General features: G+C 42.3%; 1 protein-coding gene and 1 long non-coding RNA gene across 3 annotated transcripts in view; one reads left to right on the top strand and one right to left on the bottom strand.

Annotated features, from left to right (window-relative positions):
* The window catches only part of maml3 (mastermind-like transcriptional coactivator 3), a 158,317-nt gene that overhangs the window by 78,844 nt on the left and 52,427 nt on the right, over window positions 1-27,046 (bottom strand). The window lies entirely within an intron of this gene.
* On the top strand, window positions 16,666-17,743 carry LOC147200687 (uncharacterized). Its single transcript, XR_015101859.1, has 3 exons — window positions 16,666-17,033; window positions 17,475-17,531; window positions 17,604-17,743. It is a non-coding gene; the product is annotated as an uncharacterized LOC147200687 (long non-coding RNA).

Genomic DNA, 27,046 nt, shown 5'->3' with positions numbered 1-27,046 from the left:
GAAAGAATGAGATCCCAGATAAAAGCGGCCGAAATGACTTTCCTTCACAGGGTGTTCGGGCTCTCCCTCAGAGATAAGGTGAGAAGCTCGGTCATTCAGGAGGGGCTCAGAGTTGAGACACTTCTCCTCCACGTCAAGGAGCCAGATGAGGTGGCTCGGGCATCTGATTAGGATCCCTCCTGGATGCCTCCCTGGTAAAGTGTTCCAGGCATGTCCCACCGGCAGGGGGCCCTGGGGACGACCCAGGACACGCTGGAGAGACTACGTCTCCCAGCTGGCCTGGAAACGCCTTGGGATCCCCCGGAAGAGCTGGAAGAAGTGGCTGGGTAGAGGGAAGTCTGAGCTTCCCTGCTAAAGGTGTTGCCCTTGCGACTCGACCTCGATAAGCGGTAGAAAATGGATGGGTGGAAAAATACCCCGTAGTTTTCACTGAACCCATTCAAATATTGTTGTTGTATTCTTATCGAGATATTTAGCAAATTATATTGAGCTATTGAATTTTGGCCATACTTCAGAACCCTACTCTGGATGTAGTAGGCCTTCTGGATTGGCAACCTGGGGTGGTGGTCTCCCTTTGAAAAAACAATTTCTAGGTGCAGCCAAGTTTAGGTTTGGTTGCCTATTTCTTCTCTGCTTTTTGTAGATGATGAGGTTCTGTTGGCTTCATCAAGATATCTTCGACTCTCATTGGAGCAGTTCGTGGCCAAGTGTGAAGCGGTTGAGATGTGAATCAGCACCTCCAAGCATGGAGTTGGAAACGAGTTGGAAAAGGCTGCAGTGCCAGGCTGGGAAGGAGCTCTTGCCCAAAGAGGAGCACTTCAAGCATCTTGGGGTCCTGGTCACGAAGGAGGGAGGAATGAACCAGCGGATTTGAAGGCGGATTTCTGCAATTTTTGGACTCTGCATTAGTTTGTTGTGGTGAAGAAGGATGTGAGCCAAAAGGTGAAGATTTCAATTTACCAGTTGATCTACATTCCCACCCTCACCGATGGTCACGAGTTGAGCCATTACAAACCCATTTTAGGGTGGAGGTTGTGGGACAGGAGTTCTTCGCAGATTTTCAGTATTCGTGGCAGGGCTCGGTCCTTATCCCGCAGGGATAGCGAGGTTCACTGTATTGTATAAACCAATAAAAAAAACGATTGCTTAAAAACCCCACAATATTTTATGCTATTCTATAAAAGGTTGGTGAATTTACTCTCTCTCTCTCACACACACACACGCACACACACACACACACACACACACACACACGCACACGCACACACACACACACACACACAGAGGCAGCCATGCATGATGCTCACCGCCATATCATGAGCAATTAAAGGGTCAAGATCTTGGTCAAGGACACTTTAACAAAGTCTGTGAAGAAGTCAGGGGTTGAAGCAACAAGTGAACATGTACATGCAAACACAGAGACCCATGTGCAAGCAAAACCATACCCGCACATTGCTGGCAGTACATGTTGTCCACCATTTTATTTGGTAACACACACACACGCACACGCACACTCACACTCACACACGCACACAAACCTAATTTACAAAGGTAGGGTGATACATCTCAGGGGCCCTGGAGGTCATGCATGCAAGATTTAGGCTGATATGATTCCCCTAAGATCTCTGCATCTTTGTTGTGTGATCTTTCATTTTCTTTTTCTTCACGTTCAAATAATTTTTTGAACAAAACGGAACTTAATTATTTACTAAAAAATTTAACTGAACTACTTTACAACTATTTCTATGAGAAGAGCTGGACACATGTGTGGGAGAATCAAGGAGCGGGGGAAAAAGGGGAGATTTCAAACAAGCTGTCCTTCCACACAAGGACAGCGGTCCAAGCACACATCAGCAACAATCCATCCCGTCGAAGTGTCCTTGAGCAAGACACTGAAACTACTGCCTTGCGTTGACTGTGACCTTGACATCATGAAGCTGGTCGTCAGAAAAAAAAAGAAAAAAGAAGATTTAGAAAATATTCTCGGCTAGTTTGTGGACTCCAGTTGGTTCATACATTAAGGCATGCATTTTAAAGGTGACTAACACACACACACGCACACACACACACACACACACACACACACACACACACACACACATACAAAATTGGAAACAGTTCCCTGGTGTGAAAATCACAAGCTAGGGTGTTGCGGTTATAAGAGTGGCTGCTTATTGTCAAAACTGCCCAGAGTCTGAAGAGAAAAGCCGCCACAAAAAAAAAAGAAAAAAAAAAGCATCATTTGTATTTTCACTTGAGGAGGCAGCAACCACATCACCAGTTTGCTGAATTGCACTTGTCAAATAGTGTGGTAGATCTATTTATTTGGTGCATGCAGCAGACTGCTATCAGTTATGGGTCACTGAAAATTAGATGTAAACGGTAAAAATTTCGATTTAGGCACTAAATTGAGCATTTAAGACCTACAGTGTAAATCTACTGTGCCCTGAACAGACAATAAAACATCTCTTTAAAGATAAAACAATGACCCATGAAATTCAAACTGGCTATCCTCTGTCTGAGTAACCTGTTTTATGAAATATCTTCTTCTATCTTCTTTTCCAGAGTGATGATCTCATCAAAACCACGCGAAAACATGAACATTAAAAAAAAAGCTATCCAATTTGGAGTGTGTACTTCAGAGTGCTATCAAGCACTTCTTGTCCACACTTTCAAAGAACTTGGGGTGGTGAATCTCTCTGTGCTGTGAGACTGCTGTTAGAGCAGCGCTCGGTCCGCCCAAAAAAAGGGATCAAATTTGTCAGAGAAGACCGTGGGTTGCATGTAACAAAGTGGTGAACCACCTTCAAGTTTCTATTAGCATTTTCGGGGGCCCTCATTCACACACTATTATTCATTAGGTATTACTAGATGGCTCCTCATCAACAAGGGGCTCGTTGTGCATTGTCAATTAATGTAGCGGATCCCTGCAGACACATGGCCAAGCACAAATAATCCATCATAATAACAACGAATGAAGGTTAATGGAACCGCATCAACGATACTATTTTGGGGTAGTGTCTTCCACAAAGAATCATTCACGGCGCGCTGCTCGAGGAGCATGGATGTTCACAACATTGCACACAACATTAAAATGCACCCAGAAACAGTGTAGGTGTCTTGAAAATTTGTTTTACTCTGAGATATCTTGAGTGGTATTTTTTCTTCTTGATGGCGGTGCGATTTAATTAGAATTTTAATCAACTGAATTGTTTTTAATTGTATCTTTAATTCATATAATTGTTTTTTTAAATGACAGTAGGATTTTTTTTAAATTTAGTCATTTTCAATATTGACGGGAATGAAATACTGAAATTATGAATTTGTCAACATTTTTCAGCCATATCGCCCAGCCTTACTAACCAAGCACATTTTGTTTAAAAGGGCATTTATTTCATCTTTATATTGCCCAGCCTAATTGGCTTTTCCATAGTTGCATTGATCTCTTATTAGAGGTTAAATATGTTAAAATAAAATTGCCTAAATTCTTCTCACCCCCCCCCCACCCCCCAGCTCCTTATTTTAAATAATTTCAAAAACATTTCAATAATCACGCATCACGGCCAATGTGAAGTCTTTATATTGTGATATACTTTTCAGCCAAATTTATCACAAAGTTAAGTTGACATATGCTGCCGCTTTTTATTTATAAACATTCTCCATTTTGATTTTGTCACAACTCGAGTGGAAGTCCTTATCATTTTAAATACTGTCTGATCTTATTCGTACTATGGATCAAGACAATCGTTTTAAACTGAACAATGGGGCGTGGGGAGAAAGAAGAAGAATGTGTTTGACAAACAACAATGAAAACACAGTGGTGTTCAACAAAAAAAGCTGGTGGAGGACACATACCTGTATCTACACACATTTATAAATGTGTACCAAAATGACGACTTTCATCATTTGTATTGCAGACAGTTTGTGTGTGTGTGTGCGTGTGTGTGTGTGTGTGTGTGTGTGTGTGTGCAGGTGTGTGTTTGTGACAAATAAAGAGGGAGCAGACTGCGTGTAAACCTGCTGACCTGACATAAAGACCTGGTGACAAAAGACCACCCTCACTGTTGTATCTCTCTCACTTCCCCGCATCCATTCACAAGACTTCACTCCAAAAAAATTACGACGACACAGAAAGGGTGCAGGCGAGATTATTTTAAAGAAGAAATATGTCATCGACGGTCATGTTAACGTTTTGAAACGTGCAAGTCGAAGGATGAGGAGAGTAAGTTGGAAAGCAGTGGCGGGAAGACACAGGGAAGGAAAACGAGGGAATGACAGAGGGGAAATTGTGTTTGTGTATGTGTGTGGTTCCTGGCTGAGTGGGTCTCTATTTATAGAGCTGCGGCTCCTTCCTGTTTCTGGAGCTGTACCATCAAGTCAAGAGAGGGTGGGGGCGTTGGGGGAGGAAGGAGGGGCTGGAATACAGTAAGGAAGGGAGCAGGGGAGAGGGAGGATGTGTGGGAGGGAAGCCTGGATGAGTCTTTGGTAAACCAACAGATCCACCCTCTCTTTTTTCCTGTCACTTGCTCCCTTCTCTACCCCATCCCTTCTTCCACCCGCCTCCTTAACTCAACAGCATGGGCTGAAGCAGCCACTACAGAAAATGCACAATGAAAGGGGGCAGTGCAAAAAAAAAAAACACACACAAATTCGTCACGTGAAGGTATATGAGACATCTGATGACAGATGTTTTGAAACAGTTAACAAGATTGTGGAACGTCTATAAGTGCTCATTCAAATAAAAAGTGATCAGGAATAATCACTTGACTTGACAATCTGCACGATTGCCAAGGATGAACATATTTGGTATACCGCATGTACCTGACATAATAAAATACAGAGGAACCTCCTTTTTGTTTGAATTTACTCACAGGAAGTCATGAAGAAAATAACTCATCCATTCCGTAAAACCAAAATAACTTTCCAGTGAATGTTTTCAGTGATATTTTAAGATGCTGAGCTGTCATACAAGTACAGACATACCTTAACCAATGTTAATATCCACTCATCCGTTTTGTAAAACACTTGTCCTTATTAGGGTCACTACTCCCGACTCGAATTAGTTAGTATGCCTGCAAATTTAGGGCAAGGAGCGGGTTACACACTTGCCAACAAATTGCGGCGGTGCCGCTTAAGACGAAAGCTCATGCCTCAACTTTGATGTCAATGCAAAGGCGATGCAGATGTACCATATGCATCTCACTTAACCTTGACTGTCACATGTATACAATTAAATCCAATTAAGGCTTTGTGCTTCCTTGACAGTAGGTGGCGGTATGCGCCAAAGAGCTGTAATCTGCCAATGAACCAAGAAGGAGAAGGTCAAGAAAAAGAAGGCGAAGGAAAATAATAATAATAATAAGAAGAAGAAGAAGTCGACGATGACACGCCCTTATAGACAGCAGTAGGCATGCAAGCTCCTTGGATTGGATTTTAGCCTTGGCCAGAATGCAGAGCTGAATTCTAATTAAGGTCAGCCATTTTAAATCTTAAATTAAAACCTTAGAGAATTTTATGTGTTAAAACAGCTGCAGGCAGCCACCAGCGTGATCCCGCTGTACTTTTAGAGTTTAACCCTATAGATGGGCAAATAAGTGAAACACATGTATGTGTGTGTGTAAAGCGCTTTGGAAATATATTGTATGATGTAGACCAGGGGTGCCCATTACGTTGAACGCGATCGACCAGTAGATCGCGGACTGGTCCCAAGTCAATCGCGAGGGGTGTAGAGGAGAAAAAAAACCTCAACCATTTGTGTATCTTTGTGCATGTTAGTAATATTTTGTTTGTGTTAATGTACACTGCACCCTAATCATCCTATCAGTCTCATTTTCACAAAAAGTATTTAAAAAATAAAATAAAATAAAGCAGGTAAACCTTTAACCTACGGTGGCGCGTGACCTGCGTCACCGGAAGTTGTTAGCGCTCAGCAGTCTATAATTGCAGCTTGTGATTAGAGCCGTCACGATATGTCTTTTATCGTTATCATTATTCTCATTCAGAGTTTGTTTCGTGTACAATTCACCGAGGGCACGGGCAAAGAATAGGAATCTAGAGGGCTGAGGGAAGCACTTTAAAACGGTATGTGTGAGCTACGATAGTTAACAGACTGCAAACGCGCATCACATGCCTCCGTATCAGGCTGTTGCTCATCACGGCGTGCGCTTGTACGTGTATGTGCGTGCGCGGTAACGGGTCGATCGCGGGAGGTTGGTTGATGGAAAAGTCGATCTCCGGTCCAAAAAGTGTGGGCACCCCTGATGTAGATGGACTGATACATAATGCACTCCATTTACCATTTTAATCACATTGAATTTTACAAGTGTTGGAGGACATATATCTATTTTTTATGACTGACGACAGATGCACTGGCTAAATGTCCTGACGAAAGGGTGGTCAAAATAACATGACAGACTGACAAATGCAGTTTGGTTTAGCTTGAAAAAAATGAGGGACTGACACACGGGTGCCCAGGCCGCTGATGGATGACGAACTGGCAAATATTATATATATAATAATATAATATAAGATAATTTAGGATGACTGTAATCTCCTTCAGTTATTTGAACATCTTTGCATGAACATTTCATTGCAACAAACCAATTCCATTTTTATTGCAAAATGTGACTCAAGTGCTTCCCTTTTCACAAAGATTACTTTCATCAAGCACCACTGACATGGGAGTAAAGTGAAAACTGCTTAACAGCAACCTTTCCTAATTTGTGTGTAGTAGATATATTAATGGAAACAAAATGGATTGTATTGACTTTAGTGTATGAAACGTTAGCACCATAATTATGATTCATTAATTACGAAGATATGGATGCATCAAAAAATTGAGTGATTTTAATTGCAGTTTGCGTTCCAAAGAGTGCAGAACCTTTGTCAGAGCACCACTTCCTGATACACCGATCACACTGACACCCACATCAGAGCTCGGCTATCGGCTACCAAAATTGAGGAATCAGATAAAACTGCGTTGCGAGGAGTGATGGGAGGAAAATCACATCAAAAACTGCTGGATAGAAGCCTTGATGAAAAGTCTTGTGCAAATAGCATTTGCAAACCACTGAAGCACTTCAACCCTCCGATACCATGGAAATGACGACCGGGAAGACACAACATGCCCCTTTGACCTGCATGCCTTCGGCGATGCTCAGTAAGTGGGGGCAAAGTGTCAGCGCATTCCATGTGAGTGGACATCACGAAAACCAAAATAACAAGGTTGCCTGCACATTGTGCTGACTACCGTAGCACATGACATCGTACAGTCACAACATGGGAACTGAGACACTTTCATCGGTAGGAATATTCCGTACGGTTAATGCTTTGACGTTGACAAGAAGGCAAACCTAGTGAAAATCGGTTGTGAAATGAACACGTCCTGATTTATTTTCAATGTACATGAATTAACTCTACGTAATGTGGTTACTCCGACCAACGAGGCCACACTGTAGGGAAGTCGGGTAGCCTGTCTGTTGCAGCAGACTGCCTTGTCTAGTCTTTGACAAACCAAACAATGAACTTAAGGACCACAACTACAAAACCCAATTGCACTGTAGTTGGGACGTTGTGTTAAACAGAAATAAAAACAGCCTTTAAAGATTTTCAAATCAAGTCCAACCTGTATTTAAATGAATACCTCCATCCATTTTCTGATCCGCTTTATCTTCACAAAGGTCACATCAATGAATACCTGACAAAGATATTTAATTTTCAAACAGATAAAACTTGTTTTTTAGTAAAAAAAAAAAAAAAAATCATGATCTTGGAGTTTTATGGCTGCAACGTGTTTCAAAAAAAGGCTTAGAAAGTTGAGGAATGCTCATCAAACACCTGTATGGAACATCCCACAGGTGAACAGGATAACTAGGAACAAGTGGGTGCCATCATTGGGTATGAAAGGAGCTTCACTGGATTTCTGTCATTCACAAACAAAGATGGGCCACGGTTCACCTCTTTGTGAACAACTGCGTGAGAAAATAGTCAAACAGTTTCAGGACAATGTTCCTCAATGCACAATTACAAATAATTTAAGGATTTCGTCATCGACCGGCCAATAATATCATCAAAAGCTTCCGAAAATCTGGAGAAATCAGTGCATGTAAGCAGCAAGGCTGACAACCAACATGAAATGGCCGTGACCTTCAATCCCTCAGGCAGCACTGCATTAAAACTGACAACAATGCGCCAAGGATCTTACAATTGGAAGGCAATATTCTTCTTGAAAAACTGTCCTAAAATAGCATTTCAACTTTTAGTCTGTTCAATTTTGGTCAGGGATATTTTCCTTTAGTTTTTCTGCTATTTTTAAACCCTTATATTTTAAGAGTTAACAAGATTCATGTCTGTGCCTATATATCTGTGTCTGTTTGTTTCGCTTGGCCACTAAAATCCATTTGAATGAAAAAAAAAATTCCATTTAGGGCAAAACTTGACATATGATTAAAATGGGATTCATCAGTTTAATTTATTACAAAGCCTCTGATTAATTAGAATAATTTATTTAATTTACTCACTTTTAGCAACACTTAGTGGTTATGCCTGTCTCTCTCCATTAATATAAAATAATTGTGCAAGCTGTATTTCACACTCTACCCATCCTTGTATTCTTTGCTTATCCTCACTAGGGCCACGCGGCCTATGAAAATGATAATTTTCCTCAATGCCATTCAAATTGGCTGACTTGAAGCCAAGTGCGCATATGGTACTGTAGTGTGTGTGTATGGGGAAATTAAATCTTTGTCATCCAGACTCGTCAAACGTAGTGAATGGTGATGCGGAAGTTCTCCCGGGCTACTGTTGATTTTGTTCCAGAGCTACTGCCAGTTTCAAGAAATGTGTGATTTCAGAGAAGAGGAGGAAAGAGTGAAGGGGCAACTTTGGCTCCATGACCATATCTGGTCAACAGGTAGTAGTCAACAGCTGTGCGTTTGCGTGTGTGCATAGAGACTGTGTCCAACATCTGTCCTCCTTGGACAAAGCAACAGAAAAGAGCAAGAGCAGTTTGGTTCAAGCAGTCCTTTTCAAAGAGTGGGGCGGGCACCCTAGGGGCGCGCGGTGCGATGGCGGGGGACGCGCGTAGGCCCCAGGGAACATGCTTTTTTTTTGCAGAACTAGAATTAAGTGTAATTGCACATCTGCCGCTGTCCTTTAATTATTATCATCATTTTTTGTTGTTGTTGGTTGAAGCTTTTTCTTTTTTCTTTCTTTTCATGTGAATAATTTTTGACAATAAAGTTGTACTTGACTTGACTAAAGATACAATGTCATGCAGAAGTGTGCTTAATAGTTTGTGTATAAAATTGTTTTATCACTATTTATAATTTCGGGGGAGAGTTGGGAAGGATGTGAAATGTTTTCTTCTTCCTGTGGAGGAGAAACCGAATTGAGAAGCACTGTACTTGGTTAAACTAAACTTGTACAAGTAGCCATGCAGTAAGTAACAGAAGGATGGACGGAGTGACATCCAGGGGAAAAGAAGTAATAAAATAATGAAGGGTGGCTAATTAGTGGAATAATTTTCCCCACATAGAAGTGATTTTACGAGAACACATGCTAGGGTCAACTTCTGCAACAAAGTATCCTTGTACGTAATGTGAATGCGTGTGTGTATGTGTGTGCGTGTGTCCAGTTCATGCTGGTTTCACTGATTGGCTGAGTCCAGCAAAGTGCCACAGAAGGCAAGCATACAATTGGCTGCATGAAACCCAGTTGGTGTCTGCCTCTGCCGAGGCCTGTTGTGAGGGCAGAACAGTACAAATACGCAGGCACACACACGCAGCTATCTAGACGCTCTTAAGCCTCCCTCCTTTTCCACCAGTTCTCCCCTCTTTGCACTATTGCCCCTGAGCAGAGTGAGCAGGAGAACAAGAGAAACAGCGAGGGAGAGAGGCTGCTATGGTAACGGTTGGGGGTGGGGGTGGGGGGTCTACTTGGCAGGAACGCCAGATTCTCCCAGGCTGCACACACACGCAAGTGTGAATGAGTGTGTGCTGATCCAAAGACTGGTTGAATGAGGAACAGTGCTGCTCTAGAAATAAAGTTGAGCTGAGTTGACTGGAGTGTCTGAGTATTTGTGTTCTTGTTCAAGATGTCCTTAGTCTCTCAAATCGATGGTCACACGAGATCACGCTTTACCAATAACACAAATCTCAACGCTCATCTCATTATTCCTTCTCTTGTCCCTTGTTTGCACTCGCCACATTAGGTGTTTTCTAATAATATCAAAGCAAACGCTAGCACACAGCTCAGTCACCTGATGACACGCCTGACTTGGCTCAAAAAATAGCATGTAAATATCAAAATTCTCTCTGCAATTCACTGCATATAAAACAAAGCCATCCAGTAGTAGAGTGTGGCCAGCCACCTTGCCACTGTGCCCTTCCTTGAATGCGTGCGGATGTGTTTACACAGCTAAAACACACAGTTCAAAGCAGTAAAGAACAAAGTCCACCCCAGTATACAGAGTTTCATGTGTTTTGGTGACAAAGGCAAGCTTCAACAAGTCCACAGTCCACATAAGACCATATTACAGATCATTATGTTGCAACACCTGCAGGGTGTTGGAGGGCGGGATGCATGTCATTTTTTTGCAGTAAAAACTAATGATGATTTTAAAAGCAATGAGCAGCCAGGCTTTCGTCTGACATATGGACAATGTTTTTACACTATCGTCAAGCTGCTATAACGTGAAGAAGAGTGGTGGTCACCGGTCAGGATGAGCATTCGGTGCATGCAACGCTGATTAGAAAGAGTTATGTACAAGAGAGTGAAAAGGTTATATACAAAAGCACATAGTATTTCTGTAATTTTTGGCACTTCAAAAATGTATCATTTTCGAAAAAGTTGACACCATCCAAATGAGCTTGATTGAACACCTGCCAGATGCCAGTAGATGAGGGACTGCATATGTCACCTAGTACTTCCAAACATTCCCCCTCTTTTAAGACAGGCCTAAAAGCCATTTCCACTAATGGTAATTTAATTCAGGGCTCCAGACTAACTTGTCTTTTTTTTTTTTTTTTTAACTAGGAGAACAGTGGCCCCTAACCTGAAATTTTAGGGGTGCAAATAAGAGATTTGGGGACATACATTGTAAACTGACTTTTAAAAGCTTGAGTTGTCAAAAAAGAGCTGGCAGTCTTTCGCAGTTCAGTTCTTTCACAGGAGTCCTGGTGGATTTCTGGCTCCTACGGTGGTTTGCTTCACGAAGGTCTGCTGCTGCTGAGTCCCACGCAAATGGCTTCCGCGATGGGTTTTAGAACCTGATTGTGGCACCAAGTATACCAACCCTGTTTAAGAGTTACTGGACAGCAGTTCAGGATGTGCCCCAACATGCCCCTGCCTGGGCATTGTGGGCAGTTGGGAGACTCAGTTTTTTTCCCCCAGGTGGAAAGGTTTGGGCAGAATATTGTGCACTGCCTGGACAAGGAATTTTATGCACTGTGGCTCTGCCCACCGGAGATCTGTCCATGTGACTTTTCGGTCCTTGGTGTTCTATCCATAGAGGGCGATGCTGTTCAGGCTGCTAGGCAGTCCCAGCCACCTCTTGACAAAGCTGCTGACTTCTCTTTCGAAAACCTTCACGATTGAGATGGAAACTTCAAGCAAAGGCCAAAGTACCCTGGGGAAAATGCGGTGTTGATAGATGCAAACCTTTAACTTTCCAGGAAGCCCTGAGTGGTCAACTGCTCGAACCAGCTCTCTAGCTCCTGACAGGTCTTCTGGACAGATGTTGAATCCTTCAAGCTGCTGTAAAACACCTTGCCAAGGCTCTGTACCGGTTTTTCAGAGACAGTTGGGATTGGTGTACCGCGGATGCTGAAAAGGAACTTGTCTACGACTTTGCCATTCTTCAGCATCAGAGACCTTGACTTATCAGGCCTGAATCCTATTCTTGCCTATTCACTCAGTTCCTCCAGCCCTTGCAGAATGCACCTGCTGCCTGGTACTGACTCAGTTATCATAGTCTGATCGTCCATGAAAACCCGGATTGCTCGCTGGTACACCCCAGTTTTGGTCTTTGGGGCCCGACACCGAGTTTCAGCGGACTTCTTGTAAATTGGGAATTTCTCCATTGTGAGACAAATAAAGGTTTTCTTATCTTCTTATCTTATTATATTCGACCAGCTGTAATAGTCCATGATGAGTTCAACCACTTGGCCAGGCACATCGTGTCTCTCGAGGGTTGTTTGGACCAGCTTGTGTTAGATGGAGCCATATGCATTAGCCAGGTCTTCTTTGTTCTCCCGGACTTCCCTGATTAGCTGGGTCACTAGTATTTTCTAGCACATCAAATGTTGAAATACTTTCATTTTTTGTTGTTAAGTTTGACCCTTACAAGCTTTCACAATGCAGATTTTAACAGGGATTGTAATTTATAGCTGAAACATTTCTGAAAAAAATACCACCTGTGTCATGGTTTTGATCCTTTTACTGTTTTGGTTTCAGTTCCTGCCTGAATGATGGGCATTCCCTCCAGTGGCGCACCTGTCTTGAATCATAATCAGTGGACAATTTAAGGATATCCAAGAAAACTTCTAGCTATCGGATTATTCACCTTGCTCACGACCGTCATATCATTTGCAGTTCTCTAGATGTTCATGAGCTTGCTCTTTACCCTGCTGTTCTTGTCATAGTTTGTTCCTTGTATAAGTAGAGTTTAGTTACTTGGATTTCCTTGTCTTTTTAGAACAAGCGTGTGTTGTTTATTTCTCCTTGCAGTTTGAAAGCGCTTTTTGTTCATTATGGTTTGTCCTGGCTCTGAGTACCAGTGACCTAATTTGTAATTTGTCGGTCTTGCGCTTTCTGTAATAAAACATTTTTGTGAAAAACTTTTACCTCTGTCTACATTTAAGGGATCCACCCCTATCCGGATTATTCTGGATCTTAACTACCTGTTGCTGAATGAAACCCTTAATGCATCAATATTACTAAATATATTAATATAGTACATCTGATATTATTGTCATTACATTCCAACGACATTCTTGTTTTTATTCCTCTTCTTTGTACCATTATGAATCCTGATGTGTTAGAGAAAAAATGATGGCCCATTCTGAATCATCAAAAATTTCCTCGAGAAACATTTCCTTGAATCGCTGATTTAAAAAAACTATTACACATTTGTTGAACAGTGTAATTGGAACCAATAATCTTCAATGCATTTCAGTCCTGAGACTCCAAAATGATGATCCAAAGACCCTTATTAAATACTGAATTCTGAAGACACACAACATCGATCCATCTATTGATCATCCAAGCCGCATAACCGCATGAGTGTCGCGGCGTGTTAGAGCCTATCTTAGCTGTCTTCGGGCAGTAGGTAAGGTACACCCTGAACTGGTTGCCAGACAAGCTCAGGGCACACATAGACAAACAACCATTGCCCACAGACAGTTGGGATAGGCTCCAGCACGCCCCGTCACCCTTGTGAGGATAAGCAGATCAGAAAATGGATGAGTAGGAACTGAACCAATGCTGTTTGCACCGAAATCAGGAGAAGAAAAAAATCAATCCAACTCCAAATGCTGCAGTCAATACCCACATGAACAGAGTGCAAAATTGGTGAATACTGTATTTACATTGAAAGTAAATTTATGACATATGCCACAAAGGTTTCTTCCAGGGCCCCTAACATGTGACGTTAGAGGCTACTGCTCTCCAAGATAAAAATTGTTCGTCAGGAACCCTGGTCACAATAATTTGTCGATCCATATGACTGTTTAAATTGATGTTTTACTCAAAGGCAACTATTACATACATCATAACATGCAAGTCCACAAGTGATGAGATCTGAGTTTCCCACTACATTCCAACATACATTTCTATACTGGTTCTATACAAACTTGTGCCGAGACCAGGGGTGCCCATTACGTCGATCCTGATCTACCGGTAGATCTAAGACAGGTCCCAAGCAGATCCGAGGAGTGTCGAGGAGAAAAAAACAAACAACCATTTGTGTGTCTTTGTATATGTTAGTAATATATTTTTTGTGTTAATGTAGGCTGCACCCTAATCATCCTATCAGTCTCATTTTCACCCAAAAAAAATAAAAATTAAAATAAAAAATAAAGCAGGTAAATCTTGAATTTACGGTGGCGCGTGATTACATCACCGGAAGTTGTTAGCACTCAGCATTCTGCAATTGCAGCGTGTGATCAGAGCTGTTGCGCTCCATATTTTATCGTCATTATTCTCATTCAGATTTTGCTGGGCAAAGAATAGGAATCTAGGAGGGCCCAGGGAAGCACTTTAAAACGGTACGTGTGAGCTACGATAGTTAACAGGCTGCAAAAGTGCATCGCATGCCTCAGTTTCAGGCTGTTTCTCATCATGGTGTGTGTGTGTGTGTGTGTGTGTGTGTGTGTGTGTGTGTGTGTGTGTGTGTGTGTGTGTGTGCGTGCGTGCGTGCGTGCGTGCGTGCGTGCGTGCGTGCGTGCGTGCGTGCGTGCGTGCGTGCGTGCGTGCGTGCGCCGGTAAGGGTAGTTCCTGGGAGGTTAGTTGATCGAAAAGTAGATCTTCGGTCCAAAAAGTTTGGGCACCCCTGGCCTAGACAGTTGTGTTCAGATCAGACAAGATCAGCAGCGAGGGTCAAGGGGAGCAATGCTCCAACAGATCCGGCAGCTTCATCCTCTGTCTCCATCCGCCCTGTCCAGCGCTATTGCACTAGGCCCCCTGTCTCTCAACTGTGCAGAGCGGGCAGCCCCATTATTACCCCAGCACGCAAGTATTGATCCACTGCTCTGGCGTGTATGTGTTATTTCGAGATCCTCAGACCTGTAATCAGCATGTTAATGATAGTTATCACCAAAGAAACGGTCCTGTTTGGTTATTCAGGGATCACGGGATACCGCCGAAGAGGCTGTCAACCTGAGACACAAACACACAAGGATGCACAGACAAGGGTGGATGGCTGGGCGATTGTGTTCTCACTAGGCTGAGTAAAGCTGAGAAGGTGGCTTCTTTCTGCTCGTACGATAACACTATAGGCATTGGCCGGTTACCAGATTGAAGGTCGTAGTGGGATGAAAATGTGGTAGTTTCAATTTCAAAACCACCCAAAGTTTCCTTCAGACCTTTCCCATTATATGAAAGTTTGTTTGACGAGAACGCTGTCTAGAAATGAACGTTTACAAACAGCTTTAAGAGTTAGCTACTGAGGCAGAAAACATTCCTCATCTGCGCAACAGATTCATAGTGACCCCGATCTGTGCCCCCAGTTTTGCGAACATAAGGCGGCAAACGTCTGAGGGAAAACAGGAGAGAAATGTTACATTACTTTACATTGGAGCGTGCATTGAAATACCTGGTGGCTGCGTGCGACGACTAATGGTGCTGTCAGGTTGTACACAAAAATGCTATTTTTGCTCAAGGTTATCATACAGTCAGAATATGATATGATATGATACTATGTACATTGATATGATACAATTCATTCCCACATGTCGCCACTACATAGGAATCTGTACACCAAATTAGTACATTTGGAGACCTCCATGCCTTCGACTTAAGACACTGTTTCCCTGTATTGTGACCTATGTGGGCAGGATAGTCATGGCTTTTATTGTCGATGTTTCTTTCAAATCGCAACACTTGGGCTTTCTGACAATGAACTTCTGTAGGCTTCTGTATGCATTACGATATTTCCGCAAAATACGGACTATTTTCCCAATTTGTAATAGCAAAGATTAGTTAATTGCACTTCACGGGCACACGGTCACACACATACTGTACACTTTATCTTGATATATTTATTGCAACGAACAAGTGTCGAACCCAAACACCTTTCTTTCAAAACCAACACACACTCTTAATAGATAGTGTGGCTGTATTTGGCACGATTGAAGAAGAAGCATTTCACAGGTAAATGACATGATTACCATATAAATGACTTGCAGCCAAACACATCTGCTGTTGTAGCCACACAAGCTTGCACACATGAGAACGTGCATACGCACACATGCACGCTTGCACTCACACACAAACACCCACACAAATCTGTGTCCAACATACGTTTTAGTTTTTTTTTGGGGGGGGGGGGGGGGGTTGCAGAAGAGGGTGTCCACTCAACATAAAATCTCAAGCTTTATCTGCACACATCCTGTTTTAGTTATTTATTTTTAATCAGTGTGCTATAAACACAGTGCCCACTAATACCACAGGGCTTGGACACATACAGTACAACATAATGCTTTAGGACTGAGAGAATAATTAACTCATTTACACCCTTTGACGTATAAATACGTCAATTTGCGCATAGCCGTTCCCTCCCCATGACGTATTAATACGTCAATCACGTGTTTTCATGGGGGAGTGTGCAAGAGAGTCCAATGCAACTTCTCACCACAGGATTAGGCTTGACGGCAATGTTAAATAGCAAAAAAAATGGCCATCGGGTGGCAGTGGTGCAAAAATCAACCAGGATCACGCAGCAGAAGTCGTAGAAAGGGCGTACAGTGAAGGAGGGGCGTATGTGGATAGTGGATTGGAACATTAGCAACTAGCAACGATGGAGAAAAGGAAATAACTAACTAAAAATGATTTATTTTTCGGTATAAAAGCGTCCTCGAAACAAAACAACAAAGGAGATGGTGTTTGTGTGGAAGAGAAAATGACGCTTCCGTCACTAATCGAAAGCGGCACCCGTCAAACGAACGTCAGCCTGCACAAACATGGCGCGCTACACGCAGCCCGCATAGCTCACGCCGAGTTTCGAGTTCATCTGATGAAGATGAACTTGCTCCACGTCAGCGATCATCGCTTGGCAGAGCATTTTGTGCCTCCCGATGCCCCACGTCGCCCACAAATCGTCTCCCCGGCGACTTCCAGCGATGACGGCAAAGAGGCCGCATTGCTTCGCATGGCCGACGCCGGGCACACGTCAGCGATTCGTTGGAATCGTCTCGTAAAGACGACGGCGAAAACGATGAATTGGAGAGCGATTTGGATCGCGATGTCGGACGAATATGTGCCTTCGGACATAACGGAAAGCAGCTGAGAGTCCTCGCCAGAGCCGCTGGAACGAGGAGGTAACTGCTGACTAGCTTGCAAGTTCCCATTCAAAACTTCATCACTTCTTATGCCTCCTCAGTCACTTTTATGTACCGCTACATTCCCCGCTATACTATGAAGTTGCCAGTAACACTCATTTATGTACGGTTGATGCGTCTCGTAGATGTGGATGAAAAAATGCCCTGACTTGCACGTCGCCATAGGTTTTCAAAAAACAAACAAAAAAAACAGGACACATTTGGTCCGCTCAGCTCTGCCAAAACCACTAGTGTTAAATTCATATTCCATTTCATTTCAAATTGGATGCTGAACAACGTGGAATGAATGGTGTAAATAGCAGTGTGCGAGCATGTATGTGTGTGTGTGTGTGAGAGATGCTGAAATGTAAGTGGAAAGCAACAATAAAAAAAATAGAAAAATAAAAGTGTGGTAATTGTACATACTTCTATACATTACAGATTGTCCAACCAGAAGCCAAAAGATGACGACTCCTCGCTTTGGTGGTGGAAAGAAAGGTAAATAAAATGATTGTACCTCACTCTGCAGCAAGATATATTTACAACTTTTTATGTTTCTATAATTTATAGGTCGTGCATCTGGACGTGGTGGGATGAATCGATGTGGTGACAAACTGGATGGAAGCCAAAAACCATCTTCTCCACAGCTGCACTTTTGTTCATAGTTCAATAGTTTTGTTGTGTGCAAATAAATTATTTTGCGACAAAAACATTATTTGTAATGTTCTTTTGTAGGAGGAACACATTATTGAGGTATTTGAGCTGCCACAAAAGCAAAAAATAGTGTAAAACTTGAAATGATGCTTGAAATGCATGCTTTTACAAAAAGCTCATTTTCTCTGGATTTCTGCAGAAAATCGGCATTTTCCATCAAACTTAGCAGTTTTCTAATGCTGATTGCCAATGAACGGAGAAAGCTAGAAACCAACTTTTTTTTACTGGTTAAAGAAGAGTCTCACCTTTCTTTTGACAGGTTGCATGTATATATAGCCATAGGACAGAAAATTCTGTGGGCCTTGCAAATCAGTCGAAATTCAGTAAAATGTGAGGGATTGAGGGGTTGCTCCAGTGAAAAGGGGTGGTATTCAATGAGTTAAGTCACATTCTGTGACCACTTCCGGTCATCTGTTGAACTGATGTATAACAACTATATTAAGATAAGATAAGAAAATACAAACCTTTATTTGGCTCACAATGGAGAAATTCGCAATCTAGAGCAGCAAAATTTGGAGGGAAGAAAGTAGAAAAAAAAACCATGAAGTATTTGCATGCACAAATATTTTTTGTTGAATAAACTGTACACAGTCCAGAATGCAATATAAAATATAAGCATATATGCAACTGCATATATGATGCATAAGGTGGCTGTGCTATTTACAATGGGTGAGTGGGGAGTGAGTCCAGGTTTCACGTGTGTTTATTCAGCAGTTTCACATCTTGATAATCAAACAGCTGAGGGTTCCTTTAACATTCGGTACTGATGACTGCCTAAAGTGAAGTTCATGTTTCACATAGGCATATTCTTGTTTGAACACACACACACACACAAATGCAACGAGTTGAAGGTGAGGGGGCGGATCGGTCCTAAGTGGGGTATGCACAACCGACCCTATAATACCGCCTTCAAATTTTTGACCTGACCTGTCCAAACACTTTACATTTCCCAGAAAGCTTGGACAGACCCCTGATGTGTTAATTATGTGCAATTTAGCTTAGCTTTGCATTAATGGATAAAAGCACAGCAACACTCTCATTTATATTGGCCTGATAAGGTCACATCTCTACTGAGCAAACTTTACTCACAGCAGGGTAGCGCGTTAAGTTACACAATTGCCAGACGTCCATGGGGAACAGAAAAAAATGCAGGTTTGAAAATTACAGGTCTGAGAGGAGCTCATAAGATTAGTGCGAAAGGGGCGGGAGGGCGTGGAGACCTCCAAACAAAAGCACACAGTGATTGGTTAAGTGTTGAGCGAGTGGAATCACTTGCTTGTGATACCAAGACGAGGAAGCTTGGCAGTGTGGACTTCAAAGTTATGATGGCCATTATTGGCCAGAATATAAGACCAGAATGGCTTTTTATCTGTACTCTAGGCTCCCAATAAAGTGGTGGTGGTAATGGCGTTTGGCGGGGGTGGGGGTTAAAATGAGTGAGCGCACAGACAGCCTGCAGCTTGCTTTCAACATCTCACTCCTTTATCCCTCTTCCCCTTTTTGGTCCTCCCTCCCTGTCTGTAGTCCTCCCATCCCGAGGCCATAAACATCCTCATGTCGCACACATGCCATGAAACACAATGAGCATGCACTCACACGTGTTGCGGCAGGCACACATGTACAGGGACACCACCAAGACGGAGGAGACCAGCGGTAGCCTTTGTTCCACAGCGTTGATTCTTTGATCCTGAGGAATCATTCATGCGCAAAATAAATATTGTCTGTCTGTGTGTGATTTTGTGTGTGTGCAAAGCCCCCACACCCTGAACGCCCTCCTACCCAGACTGTCGCTTTTTAACAGCATCACTTATTTATGTGAGTGAACATTAGAGCAGGACTCTTCTTCCCCATCTCACGACAGCGTATGTCTTGCTCAGACGGATGTTGAGGAGATGGCCGTTACCCTCTAGCTATGGCATGGGTGGGCAACTGGCGGTGGCCGTTGATGATTATTTGAAAATGAAAATGTTTACTGCAGCGGAGCAGCTATGCACTGTAATAACAGGTTTTACCACTAGATGGCAGACATCTCCCAAGAGCGGCTCCAAGACTTTAGTTCTGCATCAGAGGAGGAAAAAAAAACAACCAGACATCGAGTGTGCACATATTTTGGCCTTATTTAAAGTGCACGGTCCTATGTGCACCCCCAGTAGCGATGACGAAAAAATAGTGGCCCCCTCCATTGTTTAAGTCACCCATCCCTGAACTATAGCATTTTACCATTTACTCGCCCATTGGGACATCTGTATATATGCGTAGTGTCTACATGTGACCAAATAACAGGTGAGGAAGCGCAAAAAAAGCCCCAATAATTTTAGCTGTTATTAGGAGGAAGCTGTCAGGTCATAATACTCCTGGAGATGTGTCATGAATGCCATTTATTGTTCTGTAGCTGACATACTCCTCTTTTCTCCCCTTCTAACTTGTCGATGCCTCTCCCGCTTCAATCCTTAATCACAACCGTCCAGCCGTCCATTTTCAACACAGCTTATCCCGAACAGGGTTGCGGGGGGTTGCTGGAGCCCATGCCAGCTGACTTCGGGCGAAAGGCGGACTGCACCCTAAACTGGTCGCCAGTCAGGTGCAGGGCACATATAGAGACAACCATTCACACCCACTTCCCCACCATCACTGAGTGGGAACCAATCCTACACTGCCCGCACACAAGTCAGGCAAATGTGCCACGACACAGTCAGCCACCTTGATCACAACCTTAACATTCAATTCATCGTTTACATTTTGCATCAGCGCTGTGCTACTTCACACACTCAATTTCTCCGCCACTCTGCTCCATCACACCTTCAATTCCTCCACCAATATTCACCTTCGGCATCATCATTTGCGTCCTCCCAAGATGTCCATGTGAAACCTGCAATCACAGCATTCCATGCATATCTGATCCACATTGTCTTTCCAGTCGTTCATCCATATGCCCAAATCGTGTCTGATGGAGTGTCACTTTTGTGTCTACCTTTGAGATATCGTCAAGTAACTCACATGCAGACCCCAACTTTATATCCTGTATATTATCGTGACTTCCCTCCCAAAAAAACAGTATTTTGATGACAGTGCATAAAATTGTGTTTACATTAAAAAATATCTTACAATTTATATTGTTTACTTATTCACTCAAGTAAATACAATGCAATAGTGACTCTTTGCATTTTTGCACACTCCTGTGCAACAGTATTACCGGACTGATCATTGTAGCTCCAGCTCTCTATGTACTTGAGCAGTTGTCGTTGATCAATATTCCACAGCACCAGACATTTTAAAGCGCTCAAGGACTTTCTGTACAATTGCACAGCTAAAGTTGTACAACAATTACTACTGTTGGTCACTTTAAAAAATGATGCAACGATTATATGCGTCAACTGCACAACCGTCATAGTATTGTATTGCACCACCAATCACTTTATCTCTGCACATTATGGCACAGCTGTCATTGGGTGCTACGACTCCACAATGGTACCCTTACATTACGGAAAGTCTTTCAATACTTATATGTCATGTATTTGTTTATCGTAGTTGCTTGTTATTGCAATACTAGTGTAGCCTATACTAACTAATTCTTTCTGAACTGCCACTATTTTTCTGTGTACTAAAAAAAATGCAGTATTGTATGGAGGACCCTCATGCAGTCTGGCACATTCACATCACTGGAAGACCACACTTAATATCGGGTGAGTGGTTAACTTTGGCATTCTGCCCTGTGCAGTGGGCCTTTAAACTAAAGCTACTTAATGCCTCAAGCAAAATGCTTGTTGATGTCGGAGCTGACACATGCACACACGTAAATAAAACAAACACTTGTGGCATAAAATTGTTATATATCATTAAAGCAGAGTTGCAGTACAATGTAAATGTGTTTCTTTATTTACAGTCGTTATTGTCGAGTTGGTTAATGTTGATGGCCATCAGTAAGTAAAAATGCACTTGCCGCATCCTTTTGGATTAATAGTTTGCTTTAAAAAGTTGTTTTCACTCAACTCCATAGTCCTTTGTAATATTGTTACAGATATCTGACAAAAATATTGTGATACAAAATGTTGTCCATATCACACAGCCCAAGTCTTGCCATAAGTGTTGCTTATTCAACACTTATGGAAGCAATGATTTGGGATTTTTTTAGAGAAACGGCTGCTGTTCAGCCACCACGCTTGTCAGTTAGCCTGCCAGCTGCAAATGAAGCAATGAAGTCAATGCAAACTTAATGCAATTTGATGGTTGGCAGAATCCAAATGCTGTGTCAGCCAATCACAAGCTGTGGTACTGACATAATGACTCGCAAACTCCGAAATAATCCACGACTGTGCGATTATGGAAAAAATAACATTTAATACTTATTAATTTGATACATTTGTATTGATTTAACTACCAAAGCTCAACTACTCAAAGCTATCATCATAGCCTCAGGCCGATTCATTCCTGCACACTGAACACTTTATTCTTAAACATTTTATTCTTTTGGCCAAGTACAACATGAAAATTCTTGGAATCTTTGAAAACAGAACTTAAAGATAACTGTAAATAGCAATGAATACATTGGTAAAAAGTAAAATAACAATATGCTAAAAATAGCAGTTGAGAAAAACAATAAAAGCAAATACCGTCTGTTCCTGCATGTTTTGGCCTCTTGGGGGCAGTGTGATGCCGTGCATGGATGTAGTGCACAATGAGAACAGAAGAAAGTTGCAATTGAGCTCTTTTAACGGAAAAAAAATTCACAGATGAGGAATATGTGGCTTTGAGTATTGTTATACTACGTGTCTGTATGTGTTCCTTCGGCATTTGTGTGTGAATTTTATTTGAAGGAATAGCACTCCCGAGAGCCGATGCTAATAAGTTAGCATGTTAGTAGGATTTTACATTGATTTAAGCATTAGCAAATGGCAATGTTAATAAAACGAAGCATGTCTGGTATTCAAATATGCAATGTGTATAATTCCTTTTGTTGTGTGTTTAGTTTTACGGTAAATTCCAACTGGACGCACGCACATAGTGCATTTAGTACTTTCACAACATCGACAACGTGCACACCTACCACATCATTCGGTACATTCATTGTTTTTTTTTTGTTTTGTTTTGTTTGTTTGTTTAACTGTAGAACATTTCTAAGATTGAGAGAAGCCAAAATCGAAATCACGACTACATTTCAACTAATTGCCAAGCCTAACGTGCTGGTCATCTGCGGAACAATTTCATCCTCCTCAGCTGAATAAATGGCAACAACCTGTAACAAAATACGGCCACACCGGAACACTTGGCATCTCTGCCTATATATTTTGATGCCATATAATTAACGCACAAAAATAATATTGCCTCCAACAACAGTCAGCAGGGATTCAAGTCAAGACAGGAAGTTATTTGACCTTGGAATTTGTTAGGCGTCACCAGTCTCATACACAGCAATGCACTAATTATGTGTGTGGCGACACACATTTAATTTGTCAATGTGAGATACACTAGCTGGGGCACCCAAACAGAGTATAAAACAATGCCAATGTGAGTATAGATGAATGTACACACACACACACTCACACACAATCCCCCATTGTCCCCCCATACAAAGATGTGAATACATACATCCCTGTGCCCCTGGGGGAGACCTGATTCTGCACCCACCCCTTCAACCCAAGATGAATGTGCAGACACAGACAGATATTAACCCACCCCCATGCTTGACAGCTTCTTTTTAAAGTAACAAACATGCTTGCAAAATGAAGTGGGGGGTGGAGCAAAGGGTTCCCACTATGGTAACAAGGGCATTATAAGCCAATTAGGATTGCCGCCTGAGTGACTGACACACTCACTGTCTGATGTTGGTGCCTGTCTCACATTGCAATCCTTTCCTTGCTAAAAGGCTATTACGTACATGTAAACAAATGCGCTGAACACACACAAACACGCACACACACACACACACATCTACAGGGCACACATCAAAACGATCCTCTCCCTTGAGGTCCACCTCCTACATGCAAAGGCATTCAAAAGATTTCTTTGTCTCAAGCATGCTTGAGAGATGGAGGAGAAAGACAAGAGAAACACAAGCAGGAGATGAAAAAGGACAGGAGAGGGGGGAAAATGGCAGCAAAAGGGAAATGTTTTGTAGGAAGCGAAGAGACCAAAGGGGGTGGGGGCACAGGAGCATGGGGAGAAAACAGAGAGAGAAAGAGCGTGCCCGAGAGAGAGGGAGAGAGAGAGAGAGAGAGAGAGAGAGAGAGAGAGAGAGAGAGAGAGAGACGTACACGCACACACACACACACACACACACACACACACACAAATGGGAGGGGGAAGACGAGGAGGGAGCGGCCGAAAGGATGAAAGTGAGGAGAGAGCAAGAGACAGCCGGGCTCCAGCGCTGCTCTGAACTCGTTTGATCCAGTTCGTCTCGCCAGGCGTTCCTCGAGATACATTCCTGTGGCTGGTGGGTCGCAGAGTGAGTGAGGAGTGATAATGAGAGCGAGAAAGAGATACTGATGGTGAGACCATGAGCGCTTGGGAAACGGAAGACATGAGAAACGGGACAAGATGCTGAAAGGAGAATAGTGAAAATTAAAAGACAAAAAAAATGATGGTGTGACTTGGATTAAAGAGCAACAGGAGAACAAGAGATCATGTTTTCACTCGAGTGAAAAAAGCACCCGCGAAGTGAAAGGCCAAGCATGATTTGCGACTGAAGATAAATCCAATACTTAACCATATTTACAATTTCATAGGTACCTATGGATGAAATACTGAAACGTGTGGTAAAAGTTCTCACGGGCAGCATACTGTATCTTATTGCTCTAACGCTGTTAACTACATTAGTGTCATAAAAACTAAATAAATAACTATAGTGGGTTTCTGGGAAACGACATGTTTCAAAAATCTATGTTTAGCATGACAGACCTACAAACCCTCTTATACTGTAAATAGAGATGTGGCTATGTTCAGAACCCCAATCAAAGATATTAAGTGGTGTCAGCACACACCAGCCACCATTTAAAGTGTCTCTGATTAAGACCAAATAATTAACAAAGGAGCATATGTATAAATCTCCCAAAGACTCAAAACACTTTGGGTAGAAATGATGACTTTCTATTTTTAAGTATATGAATGGAGGAAAAATGTAACCTGAAACTGCTCCAACGCGATCTGCTCGGTCAAGGCAGGACATTCAGTGCAACGCTTTGCGCTTATTGGGCGATGCGGCAACTTGTGCACGCCTACCAAACTTTTGCTTTGATTCACCGGCATGCCCCTTGTTTTGAACGGCTGAGTCCAGTCTCAATTATTTGCACAGTTCTCAACCCTATTGAAAGGTAGGTAGACGTGGAAAAAAATCCCAGCTCTACAGCGACGGTTCTGATGGACTTCATTACTCTGAATGCAGAGTAAAAATGGTCTGGTTTAGTTTTGATTTCAACAACAGCCCCCCCCCCCCACCCTCCCCCACCCGGCTTGGCTGCAAACAAGCTGGGCGAACGTTCAATGTGCCCCAGTTGGTTGGCGTCAAAGGCACACCATGACCTCATAGGTGCAAATGTAGGACTGACACAATTCTACAAACAAAATCAAACCGTGTCACCTTTCTTGTCAACGTTTCCGTTTGTTTTCTTTCAGGACAACATAAAGTGTCAAATCATGTGACACATGGCGTCACATTTTTTCAACACTGTGCTGCACTGTTGGCTCGAGCTGGCTATTTTTTTACACAAGGCTGCAATGCTGATTCAGCATGTTGATCTGGCATTACAGCAACAGTCCATTACCCAGCACCTCCCAACACTTATTACAGTGATGAGCTCCTGCATTCAGCTCATCCACACTTTTTCCATTGACTTTGAAGCGGTGAACCTTTTATGAACTTGAACAACAGGTACAGTACTAACACATTTGTGAGTTCAGAGTGTCAGGTGACTGTTTTGCAACTTCGGTGTGCCATGAATCTATCCACACCTATTAGCACAAATGATTTATGCTGGCAATTAAAACCTCAACAATCATTTACATAAGGAGTTGAATCCTTAAATGCAAAGACTGGGATCCAGATCTGATGGGATCCAGTAAATCATGCAAATATAGGTGGTGAACCCATGTAGTAGATTCTAAACTCTTAATAGAAGGGCACAGAAATGTTTTTAAGTGCATGTGCCTGCATGCTCTCTTTAATGATATCTAAATGAATCGGTTCATGGAATACAATTTTACATTTTACACAGTAGTTTTTTACTCGTCAGCCACACACAACCGTCATTGTGCTTGCATATCTCAATTACAATTCATTCATTCATTCAATGAATTCAAATTTGTGAGTCTGAAAAGGGGGGATCGAGTACAAAGAGAGATTGACAATATGCAAGTGTGTGTAAACACAAGGCTGGTCTATCATTACTTCCTGCCTTGAGATCCTACTGAACACCTCCATAAATGCCTGAGCTGCTCTGAGCCTCAACTCAATGCTTCTAAATGGCCTTTCTTGCCAAATTTGTGATTGTAGTCCCCTCCCCCACAAAAACTTGAATGCACTTGCATGCATGCTTTTAACAGGCAAGTTTATGAAAATTGCATTTATAATGTGTAAGAATCAGGCCAAAAGCTACTGAAACACTCCTTTACACACAATGAGCTTTCTTTAGTTTCTTCCCAACAACAGTTTTGTGAAAACAGCACGTAAAATATAAATGATCGCCTATAATGCCACTGCAACAGTGAATATACTTTATATATATATATATAAAGTCAAACCTCGGTTTTCGAACGTCTCGGTTCTCGACCAATTCGGTTTTCGACCAAAAATTTCGAGTTTTTCATGCCTCGGATGACGAACAAATTTCTATTCTCGAACAAACTGAGCGCACTTAAATGCACCATTTGACTGCTCTCGCCTTCCTTACACGAGGAAGTGACGCTTCCTCGGGTAGACAAGGAAGTGACACTTGCTTTCCATTGTGAGCAGACGTGTTCAATAAACATTTTTATTTTAAAAAGAGCGTGGTTTCGGTTTTCGAACAGCCTTCTGGAACGGATTATGGACAAAAACCGAGGTTTGACTGTATATATATATATATATATATACACACACACACACACACCACGATCTCTGAATCTGAATCTCCTCACAGGGATTAACGATTTGTTTTTGCGCACGACAAGAGCGGCGACAAGCATGTACAAACTCCCATACAGTTGACATAGTCTACACATCCCTGTACAAAGGTTTTGTGATAGAAAAAAAGGAAACCAACAGAAATCATTTTCAAACCTTTTCCACAATTAATTTGACCAATTACCTGGATAACGTAATTGCA

The sequence above is a fragment of the Hippocampus guttulatus genome, chromosome 9, assembly GCF_054856545.1.
Source record: "Hippocampus guttulatus isolate MCC_2025c chromosome 9, RoL_Hgut_1.0, whole genome shotgun sequence".
NCBI lineage: Eukaryota > Metazoa > Chordata > Actinopteri > Syngnathiformes > Syngnathidae > Hippocampus > Hippocampus guttulatus.
The sequence above is the reverse complement of the archived record's forward strand: the minus strand, read 5'-3'. Positions and strand labels throughout refer to the sequence as shown.